The sequence below is a fragment of the Cavia porcellus genome, unplaced genomic scaffold (genome assembly GCF_034190915.1).
Source record: "Cavia porcellus strain 051 isolate PalLab524CR breed Dunkin Hartley unplaced genomic scaffold, mCavPor4.1 scaffold_1, whole genome shotgun sequence".
In the NCBI taxonomy this organism is placed as follows: Eukaryota; Metazoa; Chordata; class Mammalia; order Rodentia; family Caviidae; genus Cavia; species Cavia porcellus.
Window position 1 is genome coordinate 216,708,872 of NW_026947484.1, and position 12,072 is coordinate 216,720,943.

Below are 12,072 nucleotides of genomic sequence, written 5' to 3' on the forward strand. Positions count from 1 at the left end.
TCCAAGCATGGGAAAAGGACCTGGCATACAGATAAATAAGGCATATAGAACTCTAACTAGCCATAACCAAACTAAATCTACATCCAGACATACAATAATCAAGATCCCAGAAATTCATAATAAAAACATTATTAGAATATTAGAGGCTGTTAGGGAAAAGAAACAGATCACCTGTAAAGGAAAGTCCACCAGAATCACATCAGACTTCTTAACACAAACCATCAAGATAAGAGTTTGGAGTGAAGTGTAGCAAGTCCTGAAAGAAAGCAACTTCCAACTCAGATTGATGTACCCTGCAAAGCTATCTTTCAAAATTAATGGAGAAATAAGATATTTCCATGATAAAGAATAATTTCCACGATAAGGAATCCATAACCACTAAGCCTACCCTACAAAGAGTGCTAAAGGATATTCTAGAGAGACAAACATGACCATAGTTCCAAGAACAGTAGCAGAGGGGGATCACCAAGTGTTATAGACAACTGAAAGGAGGTGAAAAGTGAGGGACCAACAATAAGAGGACAGCATGGCAGAGATGAGCCAGTGCACATCAGTTATAACCATTAATGTAGATGGCCTCCATTCACTAATAAAAAAGAAACAAGGGCAGAGTGGATTGAGAGACATGATCTTTCAATATGCTGTATACAAGGAACACATTTGACTTGAAAGGAAATTCATGGAATAAAGGTTGGTTGAGAGAAGACAATGCTCCATGGTATAGGGACCCAGAAAAAAGATGGGATAACTTACCCATCAACCACAGAATGGATAAGAAAGATACAGTATTTTTATACAATGGAAAGCTACTCAGCTATGAAGGATAATCATGAGGCTCTTGCAGGTAAATGGGTGCAACTTGAGATCATGCTTATGTGTGAAATGGTTCAAACTCACATGGGTGAACATCATGTTGGCTTGCTAGTACAAAAAACTAGGAGTTAGTGGGATCCAAAATGTAAAATATATATTGTGAAAGTGAAAGGAAAGGAAACTTCTAAAAATGGAAGCTGATAGCCATCATTAATTATGTATTATCTTGTTTTGAAGTCCTGTATCATTTTCATGGTTTTGCTTGGTTTTATTTGTTTTGTTTTATAAGCCTGATTTCTTTTTTTAAATTTATTTTTAAAGAGATTGAGACAAAAGAGAACAGAGCAAAGCAGATCAGAACAGAACAATGTAGGCAACACAGCAGTTCCAACAAGAAAACTGGATATTAGCAGTAGCTACCATAATGTCTCTTTCTTTGAAATAGTTGAGTATACCTTCATATACAATAGTATCAAACATAACAAAATACTATAAAACCATTCAAGAAAATGAAAGTATTGCAGGGCATTCAGAACCAAATAACAGAAAATCAATGGTGGCTATTATATTATCTCATTTTTCATAGAAAATTTGTTTATACTATCATAGATATTAAAATCCAATGGGACAAACATGATAGAACCAATGGAAATAAAAGAACAAAAGCATGGTAGGAATTCAAAGCAAGATGATATTAAATCAGCAATGGCTGCTGTAATGTCTTGTTTGTTCCAAGATAGCTGTTCATACCATCACACATAATAAAATCAAACGAAACAGAATAAAACCATTCCAACTGATGAATGAAAACATTATAAGGCTTCAAAGCAATGTAATGGGGAATCATGATTACCATAAAATCTTATGTACTCTTACCATTTATTACACTAGGGAGACTATACAATATTTATACATGTGAGTTTTATTTATTTCGTTTATGAGTATGGTCTCAAGTTGCATCCATTTATTTATAAATATCTAAATGTGATCATTCTTTATAGCTGAGTAGTACTCCATTGCATAAAAATACCGCAGCTTTTTTTATCCATTCCTTAGTTGATGGACACTTAAGTTGTTTCCAAGATCTGGCTATTACAAATTGTGCTGCTATAAACATGGGTGAAAATATCACTGTGGTATGATGTTTTTAGTTCTTCTGGAAATAGGCTTAGAAGTGGAATAGCTGGATCAAATGGGACTTGAAATCTCAGCTTTTTTTTAAAATTTTATTTAAGGAGAAAATAAAAAAAACAGTGAAAGGGTACAAGTTATACAGATTTACAGAAGAAAAAATTGAACAGTAGGAAATCACTAGTTAATGGATTACATATTGCCATCTTAGAAATAATTGTTCAAGTCACAAAATTAAAGCTTGTAGAGTGGACATTCCAACAATGATACTGCAAACAGTTCTGTTCAATGATCCAATAAAACTCTGTGATATCATTTTCTATCTTATACACTTAAATATACATGCAGTTATATAGTTTAGAGCACTTTCTTTTCCTCTCTTTTGTATAATGACTATTACACATTTTGGGTTTCATTGCTCCCACGGTTCTTATTGCTTTTTTGGAAGAGAGTAAAACCAAGTGTGACATAACAGACCAGAATCGGTCAAGTCAAAAGGGTGGACATAATAGATAATGTAAAAACATAATACAAGGTGATCAACAATGGTTACCATAATGCCTGCTGCTATCTCTAATAGAATTGCCTATATCATTAGTTATAATACAATTGAACAAAACAGTAAAGAACAAAACTGACAAAACCAAACCATTGGAGACATTGTAGGTGTTCAAAGGTAGATAAAAGTCAACGAGAATGGGTGTTATAATGAATCTCATTATCTTCACAGCTGATGCCTAAACTTTCGAACCTGATACTATCCAGCAAAACAGAATAGGGGAACATCAGTCAAAAACAAGATGGTGAGAGTAATACAGGGCTTCAAATTGAGATAATAGAAAATCAAAGTGGGTTACTATAATATATCCTGCTATTTTTTTCCCTTTAATTAAACGGATAAAAATAAAAAAGTAAATAATGGAGTGGAGATTGAGATAAAAGAGGGCATAGCAGTGAAACAGCGCAGATCAAAACATAACCATTTAAGCAGAATAGTGTTTCACCACCAGATAATCCCGACCCAAAAGTAGTTACCATATTGACTCTTTCCTTGAAGTCCTTGAGTACAACTTCGTATACTGTAGCATTAAGTATATCAAAACAATGTAAAACCTTTTAAGAGAATGACAGCATTACAGAGTATTTAGAATCGACTAACAGAAAATGAACAATGGTTTCTGTATAATCTCCTTGTCTTTAAAAGGTTTTTGCTTATACTATCGTACATAATAAAATCCAATAAGATACAACCTATTTAGACCATTGGAGACAGAAGAACAAAAGCTAGATGAGACTTCAAAACAAGATGATACTAAATCAGTATTACCTATTAAGATGTCATTTTCTCCAAAATAGCTGTTCCTATCATCCAATCTTCTCTGTCTCATTTCTGTTGAGCTCTTTTTCTGTCAGTAGCTGTCAGTTTGTCTTCTTCATTTTGTTCTCTGCTCCATTCGTTATGGCCTCCCCGCCACTATTTCTACGGCCATACCACCCTGAACGCGCCTGATCTCGTCTGATCTCGGAAGCTAAGCAGGGTCGGGCCTGGTTAGTACTTGGACGGGAAATCTCAGCTTTTTGAGAAATCTCCAGACTGACCTCCACAGTGGTTGCACCAGTCTACATTCCCACCAACAGTGCAGGGAGTTACTTTTTCCTCACAGCCTCTACAGCATTTGTTGGTAGTTTTCTTGATCTTGGCCATTCTTTCTGGAATTAGATGGTATTGCAGTGTTGTTTTAATTTGCATTTCTCTAATGACTAATGATGAGGAACATTTTTTCATGTATTTATTTGCCGTTTGTATTTCTTCATCTGAGAACTGTGTATTCATCTCAGATGCCCATTTTTGGACTGGGACTTTAAACTTCAGGGGTCTGATTTTTAAAAAAATTTTACACAGAAGTCCTTTGAGGGACAGTTCACTAAGATTTGTTCTGAGTTTGTGGGTTTTCTTTTCACTATGATGAAGATTTCTTTCAACATGCAGAAACTCTTTCATAAGACGTGATCCCAGTTATTGATTCTGGGAGGAAGTATTTCCTGTGTGATTTGATTCCTGTTCATGAATTCTCTACCTACCCCTATGTCTTTAAGATTTTTACTGACTTTGTCTTCCAACAGATTTAGTGTTTCTGTTTTAATATTTAGATCTTTGATCCATATAGATTTTAGTTTAGTTCATGGTGATGGCTATGGGTCTAGTTTTAGTTTTCGGCATATTGGAGAGCCAATTTTTCCAGCATGATTTATTAGAGAGACTGTCGTTCTTCCAGTGAAAATGTTTGGCCCTTTATCAAAGATAAGGTGGTTGATTGTGTTTGTAGTTGTGGTTATATCTTCTAATCTATTCCATTGATCTTCTGATCTGTTTTTATTTTGGGACTATGTTGATTTTTATTAAAGTAGCTTTGTAGTATAACTTCAAGTCAGGGATTGTGATGCCTCCTGCCTTGCCTTTGCTGTTTAGAATTGCGTTTGCTATTCTAGGTCTCTTCTGGCTTCAGATGAATTTTATGAGTGATTTCTCTAGATCTATGAGGTATGCTGAAGGTATTTTTATTGGAATTGCATTGAATCTGTATAACAGTTTTGGGAGAATGGCCATTTTCACAACTTTTATTCTTCCTATCCTTGAGCAATGGATGTCTTTCCATTTTCTGAGATCCTCTTTGATTTCTTTTTCAGGGTATTATAATTTTCCCTGTATAGATCTTTCACTTCTTTTTTGAGATTAATTCCTAAGTATTTCATTTTTTTTGGATGCAAGTGTCAAGGGTGTGGCTTCTCTTATTTCTTTCTCAGTGATTTTGTTGTTAGAGTGATGCTATTGATTTTTGAGTATTGATTTTGTACTGAGTTACATTGTTGAATTTATTTATTATATCTAGGAGACTTTCAATGGAGTTTTGAGGATCTTCTATGTAGAGTATAATGTTATCTGCAAATAATGATAATTTAATTTCCTTTTATACCTATCTTTGCCCCTTTTATTTCTCTCTCTTGTCTAACTTCTCTGGCTAGTATTTCCAGTATTTAATAGTGTTTAATAGGAGCAGTGATAAGGGACATCCTTGTCTTGTGCCTGATTTTAAGGTAAAGGCCTTTAATTTTTGGCCATTTAATATGATGCTGGCTGTTGGTTTGTCATAGATGGCCTTTATCACATTGAGGTAAAGACCATCTATTCCAATTTTCTGTAAGGTTCTTATCATGAATGAATTTTGGACCTTATCAAAAGCTTTTTATGCATCTGTAGAAATGATCATATGATTCTTACTTTTGGTTCTATTGATATGGTGGATTACATTTATTGATTTACACATGTTGAACCATCCCAGCATTCCTGGGATGAGTCTCACTTGCTTGTAGTGTATAATCTTTTTGATTATTTGCTGCATCCTGTTTGCTAATATTTTATTGAGGACTTTTGCATCTGTGTTCATTAGGGAGATTGGCCTGTAGTTCTCTTTTTTCGTTGTCTTTCTCAGGTTTTGGTACTAGAGTAATATTTGCTTCCAGGAATGACTTAGGAAGGATTGCTTCCCTTTCGATTTCAATGAAGAGTTTGAGGAGTGTCAGCATTAAGTCTTCTTTGTATTTCTTGTAGAATTCTGTAGTGAATCCATCTGGGCCTGGGCTCTTCTTTGTAGTAAGGACTTAATTAGATTTTCAGTTTCATTAATAGAAATTGGGTTATTCAGCAGTTTTACATCTTCTTGACCTAGCTTTGGTACTTCATATGTTTCTAGGAATCTGTTCATTTCTTCTGTGTTATTGAACCCATGAGAAGAGAAGGTTTTGAAATAGGTACTGATGATTTGTATTTCTACAGAGTCTGTAGTGATTTTCACCTTTTTCATTCCTTATTGCATGAATTTGATCTTTTTCTTTCCTTTTTAAAATAAGGTTGACTAGTGGTTTATCAATTTTATTTGTTCTTTCAAAGAACCAACTCTTTGTTTCATTGATTATTTGGATTGTTTTCTTAGTCTCTATTGCATTAATTTCTGCTCTGATTTTTATAATTTCCACCCTTCTTTTGGCTTTGGGCTTGACTTGCTCTTCCTTTTCTAGATATTTGAGGTATAGCATCAGGTTATTTATTTGTATTTGTTCTGTTTTCCTGATGTGGGAGCTCAGTGCAATAAATTTTCCTCTGAGGACTACTTTCATTGCACCACACAGATTCTGGTAAATTATATTTGTATTTTCATTTGCTTGTAGGTATTGTTTAATTTCTTCTTTAATTTCCCGTGTGACCTACTGATTGCTCAAGAGTGTGTTACTCAATTTCAATGTGTTTGTGGGATTTTTCCAGTTACTTTTATCATTAATTTCTAGTTTCATGGTGCTGTGATCTGATAACATGCATGGGATAATTTCAACTCTTTTGTATTTATTTAAATATGTTCTGTGGGCCAGTTTATGGTCTATTTTAGAGAATGCCCCATGTACTGCTGAGAAGAATGTATATTGTAATGTTGTTGGATGGAACACTCTGTATATGTCTGTTGAAGTGCATTTGTTCACAGATGTGATTCCGTTCTGTTATTTCTTTGCTGATTTTCTGTCTGGTTGGTTGGTCCTTTGCTGTCAGTGGTGTGCTACGGTCTCCTGTTATAATTGTGTTATTGCTTATTTGATTTTTCATTTCTGTTAATTTGTTTTTTATAACAAATTACTGTTGCTTTTTATAACTGGGTGCTCTGGAATTTGGTGCATATATATTTAAGATTGTTACTTTCTCCTAACCAGTATGTAATGACCTTCTTTATCTCTTCTTTGGTTTGAAGTTCACATTGTCTGCAAACAGAATAGCTTCCTCTGGAAGTTTTCTCCTAACCAGTATGTAATGACCTTCTTTATCTCTTCTGATCATTCTTGGTTTGAAGTTCTCATTGTCTGCAAACAGAACAGTTTTGGTGTTCCTGTTGCATGAAGTATCATTTTCCAACCTTTGACTTTTACTCTGTGAGTTTCCATTTTGGTTAGGTGGGTTTCTTATAGACAGCATATGGTTGGATGCTGTTTCTTGATCCATTCTGTCAGTGTGTTTCTTTTAATTGGTGAATTGAGACCATTTAAATTAATGGTTATAATTGTTATATATTGGTTTATTGTTGACATGTTATCTTTCTGCTGTTGCATCTTTATCTTTCCATGCTGTTTAATTGTCTGCATTGCTTAGTGGTTTTTTCCTAAGTGTATCTAAACTGTCTTTCAGTATTCTTTGCAGAGTTGGCTTGGTGATCATGAAGTTCTTCCACTGTTCTTTGTCATGGAAGTATCTTATTTCTCCACTGATTTTGAAGGACAGTTTTGTAGGGTACATCAGTCTGGGTTGGAAGTTGTTTTCCTTTAGGATCTGAAATACTTTCCTCCATGCCCTTCTTGACTTCATTGTTTGTATTGAGAAGTCTATTGTGATTGTGATAGGTTTTCTTTTATAGGTGATCTGTCTTTTGTCTAACAGCTTCTAATATTCTATTCTTATGTCAGATTTCTGGGATGGTGATTATTATATGTCTGGGTATAGTTTTATTTTGGTTATGGCTATTTGGAGTTCTGTATGCTTCACTAATCTGTATGTCAGTTTTCATTCTGATGTTTGGGAAAATTTCAGTTATTACCTCTGTAAATAGCCTCTTCATATCATTTGTGTTGTCCTTTTGTTTTTTATTTATCCCTATCAATCTTAAGTTGTTTTTCCTTGCATCATCTTACAGCTGTTGAATTGTTATTTCTTGATTCCTTGTTATTTTTAAAAGATCTTTCCTTCATGTTCACTAGCTACAACCTTGTCTTGGAGGTCTGAAATTCTATCATTTTTGTTGATGCGGTTTTGACAACTTTCAGTGGAATTTTTGATTTCCTGTATATGTCTTGAATCTGTTTCATGTATTCTGTTTGTTTCTTATATTGTTCATCCAGGGATTCTATCTTTTTGCATTGTTCCTCTAATTTTTTAACTGTGTCTTCTTTAGATGTGTTCAGCATCTCTTTCATTACTTTTATCATTTCTTCTTTTATATGGGAGATTATTTCTAATTTGAATTCCTTTAAAGCTTCCCAGAGTTGCTTCTTTATTTCATTTGCTATTATTTCAGGTATTTCAGGTGTATGGCATATATTTTCTTCTATGTACACAGCTCCTAGGCTTGCTTGGGATAGGCTGGAGGTTTGAGATTGCATTTTGGTCTTTTGTCTTGTTATTTTCCTATATTTCTATGGTTCAAGTGATGTTCCGAAGTTTCCTTTGGGCATGTTAGAAATTGCCTGCTACAACCTCAGCTCCTGGAACTGAATGGAAGTTGCTGAGTGTAGTCCAGTCAGGCCTTTAGGACCTCTCATGCCACCTCCAGTGTTCCAGGAAGCTGGGCGGGCCCCAACCACTGTGGATGATGGTCCAAAACTCTCCCTGGGCCAGCACTGATGTGATGGAACTCACTTCATGTGCTCTTAGCTCCCTTCATTGAATGAAGGTCGCTGGGTATGGTCTCATTTTGCCCATGAAACCTCCCGAGTCTAGACCAGTGTGTCTGGAAGATGGGTAGGCACTTAACCACTGGAAGCGATGGTCTTAAACTCTCCCTGGGCTAGTGCTGATTCACTGGAACTCACCTTGAGTGCCCTCAGTTCCCCAGATTGAGAGAAGGTCACGGGGCATGGCCCAGTTAGGTCCATGACATCTGTAGAGCCTAGTCCATTGTGGCTGGAAGTTGGGCGGGCACTTAACTGCTGGGATGGATGATCTTAAACTCTCCTCAGGCTGTGCTGGTGCACTGGAACTCACCTCTTGTGGCCTCAGCTCCCTGGATTCTAGTATGTCTGATTTCATGGATAGCTGTTTTGAAGATAAGTTAAATTATGGTAGCCATTGTTGATTTCCTATTATCTTGTTTTGAAGTCACGTATTGCTTTCATTGTTTTGTTTTGATTGGCTTTATTCTGTTTCATTTTGCTTGATACTATTCTCTTTAAAATAAAAGAAAAAAAGAAAAAACATGCACAGGGGAGGAAGCATCTGGCATTTTTAAGGCAAATTGTTCTGTGAGATACTATAATAATAGATATGTGATGTATGTTTGGAGAAACTGTTGAAGACTGTGCAAGACAATGACTGAATACTTATGTAATGTATGAGCTTTAATTAATAATGTATCAGTATTGGTTCTTCAGTATTAACAGATGCACCCTACCAATACAGGATGTTAATTACAGGGAAAACTGAGGACTAGGGGAGTTCATGTGTAAGGACTGTTCATACTTTCTGCACAATTTTTCTGGAAACCAAAAGTCACTGTAGAAATTGACTATAAGAATAGTAATAAGGAAAAGTGACCAAAAGATTGAAGAAGAAGGGAATGAAGAGGAGAGGAAGTAAGATGGATAAAAAAAGAACTGGGATACTTATATGTGTGTACTAAGTCTCCCCATGAATGTAAGCATTATGCACTGCAAATATGTAGCAATAAAAAATACAAATTTATGTGAAATTCAAGTTTCAATATCCATAAAGTATTTGTTTCTAAATTAAAAATAAAAATAAATGCTTAGGCATGCATTATGATTATGAAAGGAAACCATGCAAATTAAAATTAAATATTAGTCTGACAAATACAAAATATTTCACAAAAACACAAAAAAAGAATAGTCATAAGAATATACCCAAACATTCTTTAGATACTTAATTGGTGTCACACTACCCTTGTAGGCCAAGTTTGTGACAGTCCCTGAAAGAGATGATTGGGGACTTGAGATCACAGTGAGCACCATGGCTGAGTAGTACTAGAATTTAGGACTCTACTGCATGCCAAGCTTGTCCTCTTTGAGTTATTTTCTTGCTCTCAGGGGCCGAATGGAGACTTTACAGTATACACTAGTTTTGCCAGAACCGAACTAGTTTTAGCAAAACCAAAATTAAAATGCTGACTGGGACACTGTAAGGTTTTAACTGTTAGGTGTAATAGAAAAGTATGGTGCATCATTAAACTGGAAAAATTATCACAATAAAAATTGTAGTTACAATAAAAATTGCCATTAATCTCCCTCAAAATACATCTCTTCACTTCAAACACTTATCCATTGTTCTTCCCATTTTCTGAAGCTGTTTTGGAAGTCCTCTTTTACAAGTGTCTTTTATGGTATTGTTCTGGTTGCCTCAATGTTCTGAATTCAAAACATTTACCTTTCATTATCATTTTTCCTTCAGAGAAGAGCCAGAAGTTGCATGGTGACAGATTTGGTGAATAAAGTGAATGAGGACATTCCATAATAGTTTAACCAGCCTGCTTCTTGGTTTGTGGGACTCAGTAACAGCAAATAATTTACTGTATTTCTGATAATACCTCATAAAGACATTCAGCCAAGAAGATTTCCAGGATGAGTCTGTTTGAAGTGAGGGGGAGGTATTTTGAGAAGCTTTAATACTACAATAAATTTAAAACAAATTTAAACATTCATGGTATCTTTGATCACCCTTTGTATCACTCTTCCCATCTCTAAGGACACCCTATCAGTCCTCTGGAGAAAGTCAACCAGATGAAAAATATGTGACTCATCAAAGGTTATGACTCTCCCTGGAATACCCTCCCCCATGGGGGCTTCTATTTCTTTTGGAAACCTTCACTGAATCATGTCATTCACATTTTTATGCCCTATGTAGGGATTTGACTGTTCTGTTTATGTGAATTTTGAGAGTACAAGTCAGATTTAGCATTTAGCTAGTGTCTCATTGGGCAATGGGAAGGCAAGTTTGTCAAATGCAAATTAACATATATAATCTTATTATACTTCTAGTAACTGGTTTAATATATATTCAGTTGACAAAGGAGTCTCTCAGGTAATGAATATTGAATGCTTGGGAATAAAAAAACATGCAAAACCACAGCTAACAATTTAGTTTTTGAGGTAAGCTCTGGACAAAGACACACAGTGGTTGTTTTCTATTATGAAAAAACTCTGGATGATTAATTAATTTAAAAAATTATAAGATGGTATAATTTTTTTGTTGCAATCTTTAAGATAAGGTTGCCTAAAATTAAAAAATCAGTGTATGTTGGTCATTATGGAATAGTTGTATCATATATCTCTATATATTGTTGAAAGCAAACATATTACAATAGAAAAATCTCATTAGTTGGTATAATTGGCTCGGTGGTACAGAGAAACTCACTTGACGGGGGCTAGGGATTTAGCTCAGTGGCATAAGTGCCTGCCTTGTAAGCAGGCAGTCCTGAGTTTGATCCCTGGTACTGATAAAAATGAAAAAGACAAAAAAAAAAAAAAAAAAAAAAGAAAAACATGTAAAGTGTAAAAGATTTGAATAGATATGTAGCATTAATACTTCAAAGAACAATAATCAATAACAAATTGCCAGTTAAAAATCTTGACAGATTTTCTTTAAAGAAAAGACAAAAAGGTGTCATTCATAAACTCAATGTTAACATGCAAAAAATGTTTCTCAGCTACTGTTATTTGATTACTCAATTAAAATGACATTTCCATTTATCATGCTAGTGTCTTAATTTGTCAAATAAAGCTTTTCTTTTTATAGAGTGAATTCAGATATCAAATTAGACCATGTCTAGATTGAAATGTCTTAACAGTGGCACTGGTGATATTTTGGGCAGTATAATTACTCATTGTGGGGGGCTGCCCTGTGCATCACAGATGTTACCAGCATCCCTGGTTTTTATCTCCTAGGTGTTAGTAGCATGTCTCTTCCCAAGCATGACAAACAACAACATGTACAGGCATTGTTAAATGGCCCCTGTGGGGCAAATTTGCTTCTATTTGAGAACCACTGGTCTAAACTACTGCAATATCTAACATAGTGCAGGTAAAATGATGAAGTCTTATTGAACAAATACTCTATAATGAACATGAAAGACAGCATGCTTTTAGATGATCCAAGTATATGAGCAATCTGATATTTTCTGTTTCAGTGCTCATTTGGAGGACTGGAGTTGAATGACCACAGAAGACTATTTATGACTACTGAAGCAGTTCTGGAAGTTTTTTTGTCAGTGGTTTTAGTCCTGTTGTCATGGCTGCCTTGACATCCTGAATCAATTCAAAACATTTAGTTTCGTGGTGATTTTGACTTTGGAAAAGAGCCAAAAG